Here is a 12,262-nt window from a genome sequence, read left to right on the forward strand (position 1 = left end):
CTTTATATGTAAGTTTTGGGGTGTAAAATGTATGCCCTCAGGCTACACTCAGATTGCAGGAATAAAATAGTAGTGTCTTTATTAACTGATGACTTGATCTGGGTTTTCTCACAAGCTCCCTACTCTGCTGGGTAGAAATGGGGGTTGAATAAATTTAGTCCACTTTGATCAGCTCTTCCACACTGTGGGCAGTCTGTCCACGCAGTCCTTTATGGGTCTGTGTACTCAGTTTTTCGGACCTCTTCATCATCTACTTCTTGTCCCTGAGCTAGCAGAGTATGAGGGATGCTTACTGTGGGCTTAAGGCAGTGGAGCGACAGGTCCTCAGAGCTCTGAGAAGTCCTCCGGCCCCTCTGGATTTTGCAGTGTCCCTTGTCAGTCTTGTTGCTGCCCACCTGGCTGGCCTTTGCAGTTGATGTTGGCCGCTGGTAGAACCCATGGTCTAGTTTCTCTCAGCCTGGTCCAGAATATTGGTGTTCCATGGCTGGGCTGGCCTCATTTCACCTTTCACTGATTCTGTGGACCTCTCTGGGTGTAGGTGATTCAGCCTTAGCCTCAGCTGTGAAAGTCACTTCACCCCTCTTCATGGTGCCTGATGGCAAACCGTAGCTCTCACACGGTTGCCTTCAAAGATCCCTTCAAGTGCGTGCAGGGGCTTCAGGGCCCTATCTACAACACAAGGTATGGAGAAGACCACTAGCGAGCAACCAAAAGCTGTCCTCCCTTTGTTCCATAATGATAGACTTATACCTGGGCAAACATGGCTGTTACACTCATTTCCCAGCATTCCTTGTGGTTAGATTTGGTCAGGTGACCAAGCTCTGGCCAATGAACTGTGAGTAGAGGTGATGTCCATCACTTTTTTTTTAAAGATTTATTTATTTGAGAGAGAGAGAATGAGAGAGAGAGAGCACATGAGAGGGGGGAGGGTCAGAGGGAGAAGCAGACCCCCCACTGAGCAGGGAGCCTGATGCGGGACTCGATCCCGGGACTCCAGGACCTGAGCCGAAGGCAGTCGCTTAACCAACTGAGCCACCCAGGTGCCCCAATGTCCATTACTTTTGAGCCAGAGTCTTATGACAGGTGTCTCCTGCACCCTCTCTTTTCCCTTCCTACCACATGAAACCTAGACATGGCAGTCAGCCCGTGGCAATCACCTACAGTTGATGACAGTGCTCTGGGCTCTCTGGCAGAGCAACTATTAGAAAAGGTATTTGAGTCCCTAAATGAAGAGCTGACCACCGGCCTGGAAACTCACCTCAGATTATTCGAGGGGAAAACTTTTTTCCTTCTAATGACCCTATAGTTGAGCCCCTTGGTGAAAGCAGCAGTTTTCCAACAGCTGCTGAGAGGAACTAATTGCAGTTAGGGAAAGCCACATCCGGTCTTACACTAAGTAACTAAAACGTACTACTCAGGCAAAAGTCCTCTATCCTTGGAGTTCCTCTCATCCCAGCTGACATACCCTCTGTCTTGTAGCAGGGAGACTGAGCTCCTCACACCCAGACTTTCTCCCTGACTCTCTCCATAGTTTATAAGCACTTGGATATGGGCTTTGGATGATTTCCCTTCTTGCAGTTTATAAAATAAATAAGTCCTGGGGACATAATGTACAGCATGGTGACAATAGCTAAAAATACTGTATTGCATATTTGAAAGTTGGTAAGAATAGCTCTTACAAGTTCTCATGACAAGGAAAAAAAATTTGTAACTATGTAGGTGACGGATGCTACCTAGACTTATTGTGGTGATCATTGTGCAATATACGCAAATATTGAATAATTATGTTGTACACCTGAAACTAATATAACATACGTCGATTATATCTCAATAAAAAAAATCATCCCTCTCTGAACAAAACCTGGCTTTCATGCTAATTGTCCACAAAATCCTATTTTGACTCGTGAACATGGAAATGCAAAAGAGAAATGCTCATTAATAGGTTTTAAAATATTACCTTTGATTACAAATACCAAAAAAAGAAATGGATTTATAAGATATTTATAGTTGTTTCTAACTGTATGACAAATTTATGTGATTTTTAAGTCTTCTTATTTTTGGTTTTTATTTTCTGACCTTTCTATGATGAACATATACTACTTGGTTAAAATTTTTTAAAACAGTAAAAGTTATTTTTGAAAATCTGCCTGTAGCACTAGCAGTTGGGAAAAGGCAAATTACGGTCTCTGTGGGAACGAAGTTCAACTTGTCAGAGCGGTTAAATTAATTAGGTCTTAACTGACATTTAACAGCCAGGGTGGCAGGTCTGATATAACTTAGCAAGGACTTAGAAAATTAGGGATAATAGTGTGCAGATTGTATTCCTGCAAGGCATGCTCGACTCAGTGCAGCGAGCTGAGTTCTTAAGGGGAAACAGTGCAGCGAGCAGAGTTCCTAAAGATGCCTCTGCATTTTTGTTTGTTCTTTTTTCTGGAGAGAGAGATGCATGAGTGAAATATCTAAGATGAGACACACACCCATTTTTGTTGGCATTCCCCCTTCACATATTATGACACGGCAATGACTGCAAACTTTGCTGGAATATTTCATGGATGGGTCATTGTAAAGAAATCCTATAGCACTTTTTTCCCATAACAAAGAGGGACATAGAGCTCTGTTCTTTGGCAAGTAAGTTTCCTTGAAAAAACAAAATATAAGAGATAGATTTATAATGTCCAGGAGAAAAGAGGAACTTCAGAGTTTCTGCGAGCGGGAGGCTAACTCCCAAACTGGAGGGAAGAGAGGGGCCTCATTGCCATCACAGTGGGCCTCCTTGGCCCAGCCTGGGGACAGAGCTGGGTGAGGGAGGGAGTCAGAAGACAAAGCGGAGGGACCAAGCACACCTTGAAGAGTCATCTGAAGGAAAGTGCAGGTGACATGTCCCAAGCAAGAAACTTTTTTTTTTTTCTGGTAACTTTTTTAAAATTTATTTTATTTATTATGTTATGTTAATCACCATACATTATATCATTAGTTTTTGATGTAGTGTTCTATGATTCATTGTTTGCGTATAACACCCAGTGCTCCATTCAATACGTGCCCTCTTTAATACCCATCACCAGGCTAACCCATCCTCCCACCCCCTCCCCTCTAGAACCCTCAGTTTGTTTCTCAGAGTCCATAGTCTCTCATGGTTCGTCTCCCCCTCCGATTTCCCCCCTTCATTCTTCCCCTCCTGCTATCTTCTTCTTCTTTTTTTTTTTTTTTAACATATAACGTATTATTTGCTTCAGAGGTACAGATCTGCCCAAGCAAGAAACTTAAAGAAGTCAGGGAAAGAAAATGTCCACGGGAAATTCTAAACTCTTATTTTTTTGCTTTAGGTAGGTCTGGAGGGAGCATCTTGCCCCTTGCAGAAGGGAAGTGAACAGAAATAGCCCCCATCTCCAGAATGCAGGCAAAATGGAACTTACTAGGCAGACTTCATTTTTCACTGTGGAAACCTCCACAGCCTGTCAGACAGGGAGTCAAAATATAGCAGGGCCGGGGCTGGGGGCTGAGGTGGGGGGACTTGCCAAACACTTCTAGGGCAAAGGTTTCTTTCTGCAGTTCTACCAGTCCCAGACTATTACCTGTCTGCTGCCTTCTGGGCTGGGTTTAATCTCTTCCAGCTGCGCTGGCTCCTCCCCGTCTGGCCTTCCTGCCCTCCACCTCTCCTGGAGGAAAAATTAAGTTTCGCACTGAAATCCCCCCTTAGGATTGGGGATCCTGAGCAGGAGCCTTGCCACAGTATCCATCTCCAGCAACAGATGACAGGCTGGCTCGCCTCACATGGGGTGTCTCCTTTCTGCCCCGTGGCTAAGCTCTTCTCCCTGCCCCTAATCAGTTCCAGTTAAGCACGCAAAGGAAAAGGTACCAGGGCAGCTCCACGGCAGGGAACCCCTCCCCTCAAAATCCCACCCTGGTCCCACCCGAATCCTCCCAATTCCTTGTTAGGGATTGACTCGTTAGGGCTAAAGTAACCCTCTCTAGGCTGTCACCTTTGGAAATACCCATCTTTCTGCTGGGGTGGCTGGGATCTCTATCAAATCAATTCAACACAAAGCCTTGGTGATGTGGGGGGACTGAAAGTCTGTGGCGAGAGTGGGAATTGGGGGAAATTGGTGCCTGACCGATCGCTGTGTACCCTCCCCTCATATGTATAGACATCACTCATCAGCCATAGAGCAGATCTCCTGCCGGAGAAGCTAAGACTGGGCCTTCAGCATCCTCCCTCCACACAGCAGTCCAGGTAGCCACTACAGCCGGGAGAGAATTGACAGATCTGGTGAGATCTCCTTGCCATCTCTGGGGTAAAACATAAGATGCATATTGAGCAGGAGTGAGCAATGAGTCTGATTACCTGCATCAGGGATTCTCAAACTTGGCATGACATCAAAATGGCCTGGAGAGCTTGCTAATACACAGATTTCCAGACTGCGTCACCAGAATTCCTGTTTCAGCAGGGCTGGGATGGAGGCCCAGGGGATGCTACTCCTGATCTGGGGACCACACTTAGGAACCACTGGTCTACATCATACCCAGGCACTTGGTATTCATCAGGCAGTGTAGGATCCTTGAAGGATGTTAATCTAGGTGGGAGGGGGTTATGGGCTCAGGTTGATATTTCCCGAAGCTCAGACTGCCCTAGTGTGGAGGATTGCCTTGGAGAGACTGCGGCTGGGCGCAGGAAGGCTAAACAGAGGCTGGTGGCATGCTCCTGGTCGTGTCCACGATGAGGTATTTTGTGTCATCCTACAGAATGAGATCTTGGCAGCAAAATGGCACTGGGCCACCTCCAGGAGCCCGAGAAAGGTAGAAAGTTGAGAAAGATGGTTTAGGAGAAAGCACTAATAAGAGATAAGGGCACTCAAAGACAAGTGTTGGCCATTTCCCAATTTTGCCAAGCTCCAGTCCAGTTCCCAGAACAGAGATTGTGCCCTCGCAGGGGGGTCTCCCACAGTGACACCAGGCAGACCTGCTAACTACATAGGGCTGGCTCTCTCCCTCCCTCCCTCCCTCCTTCACTGCCCTGCTGGGAGACTCTATTCTATTGGGGAGAGCTGCTTGGAGAACAGGTGGTGATAATTACCAGGAGACCAGCAGTTTCCCTGCCTCATCTTTCAATGTGTCAAAAAGACTGAGCTAGGGAATTATGGAGTGTGGGGAGCTTTCTTGATTTGTTCAGTTCAGAGCCTGGGGATTCTGACTTAGTGTCTGATGCATAATTTTGGAAGGACATTAAAAATTATCTAAACTCTACTAAGTACTTTCCTAAGGAGGGTTACTAGCATACACATAGTAAAAGAGAATTCAGAATTTTGTTACACATTCCAGATGTGTAAATGAAGCTACACCAGAATCTGGACAAGTAATAATACTTCTTACAAATGGTATCATGTCAGATCCTTGCTCATCAACTGTCAGGAGATTCACATGACTTTGGATGTCTCTTGACTCACCTACAGTCGACAAAATTGGTCAGACTGGCCTACTCTGAATTTGCTCTGTGCATTTTCATGCCTGGCTCTGCCCAGACAGCCATAGACAATGTGTAAATGAATGCCAGTGTGACTGTGTTCCAATAAAACTTTATTTATGGACACTGAAATTTGAATTTCATAGACTTTTTACATGTCATGAAATATTATTCTTCTTTTGATTTTTTCTTAACCATTTAAAAGTCATTATGACCCCTGGTCTAAGCTAATCATTACCCTTGCCAATGGCTGGTTTCGACCAGAACATGTGACACAACTTGGGCAACAGGATGTGAGATGAAGTCTGCTGGGAATCTTCTGGAAAAGACTTCCTCACACTTAAAAATAGGCATGGAAGACATAATCTCCTTTCTGTTTCTGGATGGTGTCTAGCATGGATATGGCTGCTGGAAATCCGGGGGCCATCTTGTCACCAGCTGGGGAGCTGGGCTAAGGTCAAAGCGGTCATGCTGATGCCGGCCAAGCTGAAGGATGGAAAAAGCCTGGGTCCTTGATGAAGTCTTTGAGCCACAATTCACCCTGGAATGGCCCTACCTACAGTCTTCTTGTTCTGGGAGTTTATAAATATTTCTGTTGTTCCAGCAGTGGAGGTAGAGTGTCCCGTTAAACTGTAGCTGAAAGCAGCCTCATCTGTGAACACCATAGGCCACCATGACTGGAAGTTTCCATAGTTCCTCATGATTGGAGCGAGTGGCAAAGCAGAATACCCAGTGAACAGTCGAGAATCTCACTTTATATTTCCTCTCACCTTGCTTGACTACACTCTCAATACACCACTTGATTGATTGCTCTTCACTCCCACACCTCTAAACCCCAACTCCTTAATATTCTTCTCATTGTCCAGCCACTGCAACATTTATGTTTTTAGTTCCTGCTATAGCCAAAATATTCCCTGAGATTGCTCCAAATGTGCATCTGAAGAACTTTCAGAAAGGCGCTCAGCATGACCACTGGTCTCTCCCCAACTCACTCACCAAATACAGCGCAGACTACTCCCTCTTGTGATCTGTGGCTTTAATCTACTTTCCCTCTGTCCTTGCAGCCTCACAGCATGATTCATTCACCTCTTGAGTTAAACTTCTCTTCCCAGAGTTCCAGCCACCCCCTACCACACCCCTCCACTCAAGGCCACTCTCCTTTGCTTCTTCCCATGCCCTCGGGTGCTTGAGTGGAAAGGCAGGGAGCTGTTGTCAAAATCTGACCACAAGACATGGCACAGGCCCACAGCCCAGGGAAATACCCTTGATCCGACCTCAGACGCAGAAGCGGATCTGGTTAGCGGGAGTTCTTCCCCATCCACAGTTCAGGCATCTACTCAGCCAGCTGACCGCATTTTCCCACCAGCAGCGGCAAATCCTTATTCCTCTTCTCACTTGCTGCTTTTGTCTCTGTCTCCTCGGTATTTATTTTCTTTGCCTACACATTTTGTTTTTCTTTCAGGGGACCCTTACCTAGACCTGCCATATGGTTCTCCTTTCAACAAAGTGGGGAGTGTGCAGAGGCAGCTGCTGGGGTCGCTGCACATGACCGTCTATGCACGGGCCCCTTGGAGCTCGAGCTGCCGCCCGGCAGAGAGGGGCTGAGCCCCAGCTGTGGAGAGGAAAAGTCCAAGGCAGGCCACGCACCCCATTAGTTCATTTTGATTAGTTTCTTTTATCCAGTCATTAGGAGTGGTGAACAGTGATAGATGAGGTAGCCCTGAGTATTTTATCCCCTGAATTATAGACAATTTGGCAAGATCAGATAAACCAGGGAGAGAGCACACAGAAACTGACATGTAAATAACCAAGTTGACTTGTAAGATTGTGTAAGGTTGCCTGAAATCCCAATTCCACAGCCCTTCCTCATTTTTCCTGCAAAGCTTTGAGGGCTTACGCTTTGACAGTCTTCTTTGCCTTTTGGCTCCTTGGCCATTTGTGCCATTTCTTCTTCTATCAACCTGGGTTGAGACCCAGGGCAGCTGTTCACCGGGAGGCAGAATCAGGTTGGATGCCACACACAGGTGCCCTGTCCACGGGCAGGGTGGCAACTAGAGCTGGCTCCAGCTCAGGTTTCTGAGGAAAACCCAGAGGGAGGGGTCTTAATTCCTCCACCCCGAGGGTACACCATTTTGTCTTTGTTTGACCCAAGGGGCTTCCTTTTCTAACTTGTACAAAAGTGTCAGGTAGATTAGCTGAGGGTCCAACACTGACCTTTGCCCTTCACTGATTCCCTGGAGGGAATGCCAGACCTCCCTGAGCTTCTAGGCAACTAAAGGTTTGGGCTGGGGTGGGAGGTCATTTTGTACAGTGCACACCTCTCATTCTTTTGTTTTGCCTCCTTTGTCCCCATCTCTTATCCTTGTCCAGGAGCTTAGAGTCACCCCTGTTGTTTGAATATGCTCCAGTGAGTTATCCAAGTATTTCTACCAAATAAATGCAAAGCTCTCCCTACAGTGATATCTAGGGAGTAACATTTTCTTTATCTCAATGTGTTGGCGATGACCAGAGCAAAGCAGCGTATCTTCGCAAAGCTGGAATACACTGCACGTACCACATCACTCGACACTGTTGGTTGTCGAGGTAGAACTGGTGAGTTCTGGAGAACACAACCCAATTATTACCCCCTCGCACTATTCCAACTTGTTTTGTGGGATTATGTTTTTCTCAGATCTCGTGATGTATCTGTTTATTTTCATTTGAAGAATGGTAGCACTTTTATGGTTAAACTGTTTAGTCATATACAAGAGTGGAAACTTTCTTTCCTTTGAAGTGAAGACTCCCCGCCTTTTACCTGCCCCCCCTCCCACCCCCACAGGCCTGCTTGATGAGGTTCACCTGCCAATGCTCTGCACCCCACCCCCAAGTTGCCCTGGGTCCCCTAGGACTGAAGCAGAGGAGGTGGGAAAGCCAAAGACAGGAGAGGGGTGTTTGCCTGGCACCCATGTAATCTGGTGTTGGTTCCCTCAGGCCCTGGCAGAAGTAGAAAGCTGAGTTTCTTTTTTGTGTATTTGGTTTCTGCTTTGATGATCGTTTCCTCAATTATGAGATCATGAGCTCTTCAAGGATATAGTTTGAGTAATACATCCATATTAAACACGAATACTTGAAGAAATGTGTGCTGGAGAGATGTTAAAAAGGTTCTAATAGACTATTAACATGTAAAGAAATAGAACATAAAATGGGTGAAGGGGGTCAATGGTTAAAAAAAAAAGACTTGGGGTAGTGCCCCAGTTATCTGCTTCACTGCATCTCAGCAGAGCACCTGCTGTGGGCACGCGCTGCCCTGGGCATTCAACGTCATTTCACCATACGAGCTCTTTGACAAATGGTCGGAGGTTCTGACTCTAGGGAACATGGAGCAGAGCAGATCTGGCTTTGCTTTACACACAAAGTGAAGACACCAGTAAGAAGCGGCACCTAAGCAAGGATAGGAGAGTATAAAGCTGAGTTTCTTTGAGCTTGATGGGTGTTCAAAGCTTTTCCTTATTTGTTTTTGAAATGCATCTGTGGACCCCGATTCCCCTTGCTAAGCCCCCCAACTGCAACTTCAGCTAGTTGCTGACGATCCCTTGTCAGCTTTGCATCAGATGGTACCTCTCCCACCTCCTTTCTGTTGTGCCTTCCTTCCTTCGTCAGGGTCCATTCTGAAGTGACTATGGGTCTGCTCTCTCTCCCAGGTGGCCCAGATTTGGGGCAAGAGAACAGCATCTTTTGCTCTGACAATAGCCTGAGCACAATCCTCATCCCTGCTGTTTCTCCCTTCCCCGCCCCACCGTGCCTCGGCCAGGTCTTCCTGAGCAGTCATTTTCCCAGCCTGGGTCCACTGTGTCCCCCAAGCTCTCTTGGTGCTGCTTGATAACTTTATCTAGCACATAGTGGCTTTGGCTGTTTTTAACTTGTTCTTATGGAAATCTCAAAATTTGAAAGTAGAGAGATTATTTTAATAAGCCTATAATAAACCCATGAACCAATCACCCAGCTTAACAATAATTAATTCAGAGCCAATCTCTTTTCATCTGTACCCATCTGTACACACCCTCTCTGCTCTTCCATAAACACCAGACTACATTTCAAAGAGATTACAATTTTTATACGAAATCCTTTGGTAAGCAGTATCTCTAAATTCTGAGAGCCTTATTTAAAAAATATAACATGTACAACCAGTGAGTGGTATATTAATAATATCTTAATACCATCAAATAGACAATGTTCAAATTTTCTTTTCTCATCATTTTTTTGTTTTGTTTTTTTAAAAGACTCTTTTAAAGAGAAGTTTTAAATTCACAGCAAAGTTAAGAGGAAGATACAGAGATTTCCCATATGGCCCCTGCCCCTGCACAGCCTCCCCCATTATCAACATCCCCCACATAAGTGGTACACTTGTTACAACTGATGACCCTATATTGACACATGATAGTCAGCCCAAATCCATAGTCTGCATTAGAATGCACTCTTGGTGCTGTGCATTCTATACGTTTGGCCAAATGTGTAATGACATGTATCCACCATTATAGTATCATACAGAGTATTTTTACTGCCCCCCAAATCCCCTGTGCTCTGCCTAGTCATCCCCCAACCCCCAACCCCTAGCAACAACTGTTCTTTTTACTATATCCATAGTTTTGCCTTTTCATCATCATTTTTTTTTAACAGCTGGTTTGTCAAATCAGGATCATTTTTCCCCTTAAGATTTATTTCTTGGGGGTGCCTAGGTGGCTCAATTGGTTAAGCAGCTGCCTTTGGCTCAGGTCATGATCTCTGGGGTGCTGGGACTGAGCCCTGCACCAGGTTCCTTGCTCAGTGGGGAGGCTGCTTTTGCCTCTTCCTCTGCCCTTCCTCCCACTTGTGCTCTGTCTCTCTCTCTATCTCTCTTTCTCTCTCTCTCTCTCTCACAAATAAATAAATAAATAAATGAAATCTTTAAAAAAAAAAGATTTATTTCCTGAAGGTGCAGGGTCATTTATCCTACAGAATTTCCTATGAATTGTTGCTGGTTGTATCTCTGTTTAATCAGTTTTTACCAACATTTCTTATGTTCCTCATAATAATGGTCATCATTTCTGTATAATTATTTTTTGGTCAAGGCTAGAAAATGTGTATTTAACAAAATACCTCAGAGGGGAAGGGAACGTTGCTGGAGGCTGGGAAGATGGTGGATTAGGAGGACCCCAAGCTCACTTGTCCCATGGATACAACTAGATAACAGTCATGTAAGCATACATAACCCAGAAAGCAACCCTAAGACTGGCCAAACAAACTTCACAGCTAAAGGTAGAGAAGAGGCCACATCAAAGAGGTAGGAAGGGGGGGAGACGTGGTTTGGGAGCAATACAGACTGTGGCCCACAGTTGGGAGAGAGCCAGGGGTGCAGAGAAGGGTGAGAAATGGACTATCACATCGGGGAACCCACACAGGGAAAATGAATCCCCATAACATTTGGCTTTGAAAATGAGAAGGGCTGAATTTCATGAGTTCTTACAACCAGCAGGACTTAAAGCCTGGAATTTTAAAAATCAGTGATCTTGGCTCTGAGAGAGCCCAGAGGGTATTAGGAAGCTGAGTCCCTGTCCTTCAAGAGATAGCATAACAAACATCCCTCAGAGATACAGACAGCATAGAAGCAGCAGTTTGAAAAATGTCTGGGGCGTATGTGAGGAAGAGTTATTTACTCATTTCAGAGCATGCCCCAGAGAAACAGTGATCGCAGGGAGACCTCTCCAGGAACAAAGGGACTGGCAGGCACCGTTTCCCTCCCCCGCACCGCAACATAAACACACGGCCACCTGCGGGAACCAGCATGGTGCCAACACTCGCTACCTAACTTGCTTACACCAAGCCCCACTCCCTTATGCCTCACAGGATCTGCCCTTTCCAGTCATGCTTGCTTAAGTCCCAGCACTGTGGGTACCCCCCACCCCCCCGCCAGAAGACCAGCATAAACCCCACCAAGACCACATCTCCAACCTGTGGGTTTTGTAGGGCCTTGGCTCTGGAGGTGGTGGTGTCGGCAGGTCTCATTTCACAAACAGACCAGTGCACATCTTGTTAAAATTCACCCCCCCGCAAACACTGTCCACAACAGGCAAAGAGAGCTTCTGCAGATGACTGGACTAAAGGAAAAAGAGGCCAGGACACAACAGGAGGGCATAGGCAACACACATAGGAGATACTGAAACACCAGGTCCTGGGGAACAGGAGACACTGCACTGCTGGGTATTATAGGACCTCTTCTTCATAAGGCCATTAACTTCAAGAGCAGGAGATGTACCTGGCTTTCCTAACATAGAGAAATGGACAGAGAGTTGGACAAAATGAGGAGATAGAGGAAAATGTCCCAAATGAAAGAACAGGGCAAAACAACAGCAAGAGACCTAAGCAAAATAGATATAATAATATGTCTGATAGAGAGTTTAAAGTAATGATCATAAAGATACTGGACTTGGGAAAAGAGTGGAGGACATCAGTGGGACCCTTAACAAAGAGAGAAAAAAGAACCAATTGAAGATGAAGAAAACAATAAATGAAATTAAAAATACACTTGAAGGAATAAAGAGCAGGCTAGAGGGAACAGAGGAATGAATTAGCAATCTGGGAGACAATGGAAAGCAATCAAGCTGAGCAAGTGAGAAAAAAAATATGGAAATTGAGAATAGACTTAGGGAACTCAGTAACTCCCTCAAACATAATAACATTTGCATTATAGGAATCCCAGATGAAAGAGAAAAGTGGGCAGAAAATTTATTTGAAGAAATAATGGTTGAAAACTTCCCTAATCTGGGGAAAGAAACAGATATCCAGATC

This window comes from Halichoerus grypus, chromosome 3, assembly GCF_964656455.1.
Source record: "Halichoerus grypus chromosome 3, mHalGry1.hap1.1, whole genome shotgun sequence".
Classification (NCBI taxonomy): domain Eukaryota; kingdom Metazoa; phylum Chordata; class Mammalia; order Carnivora; family Phocidae; genus Halichoerus; species Halichoerus grypus.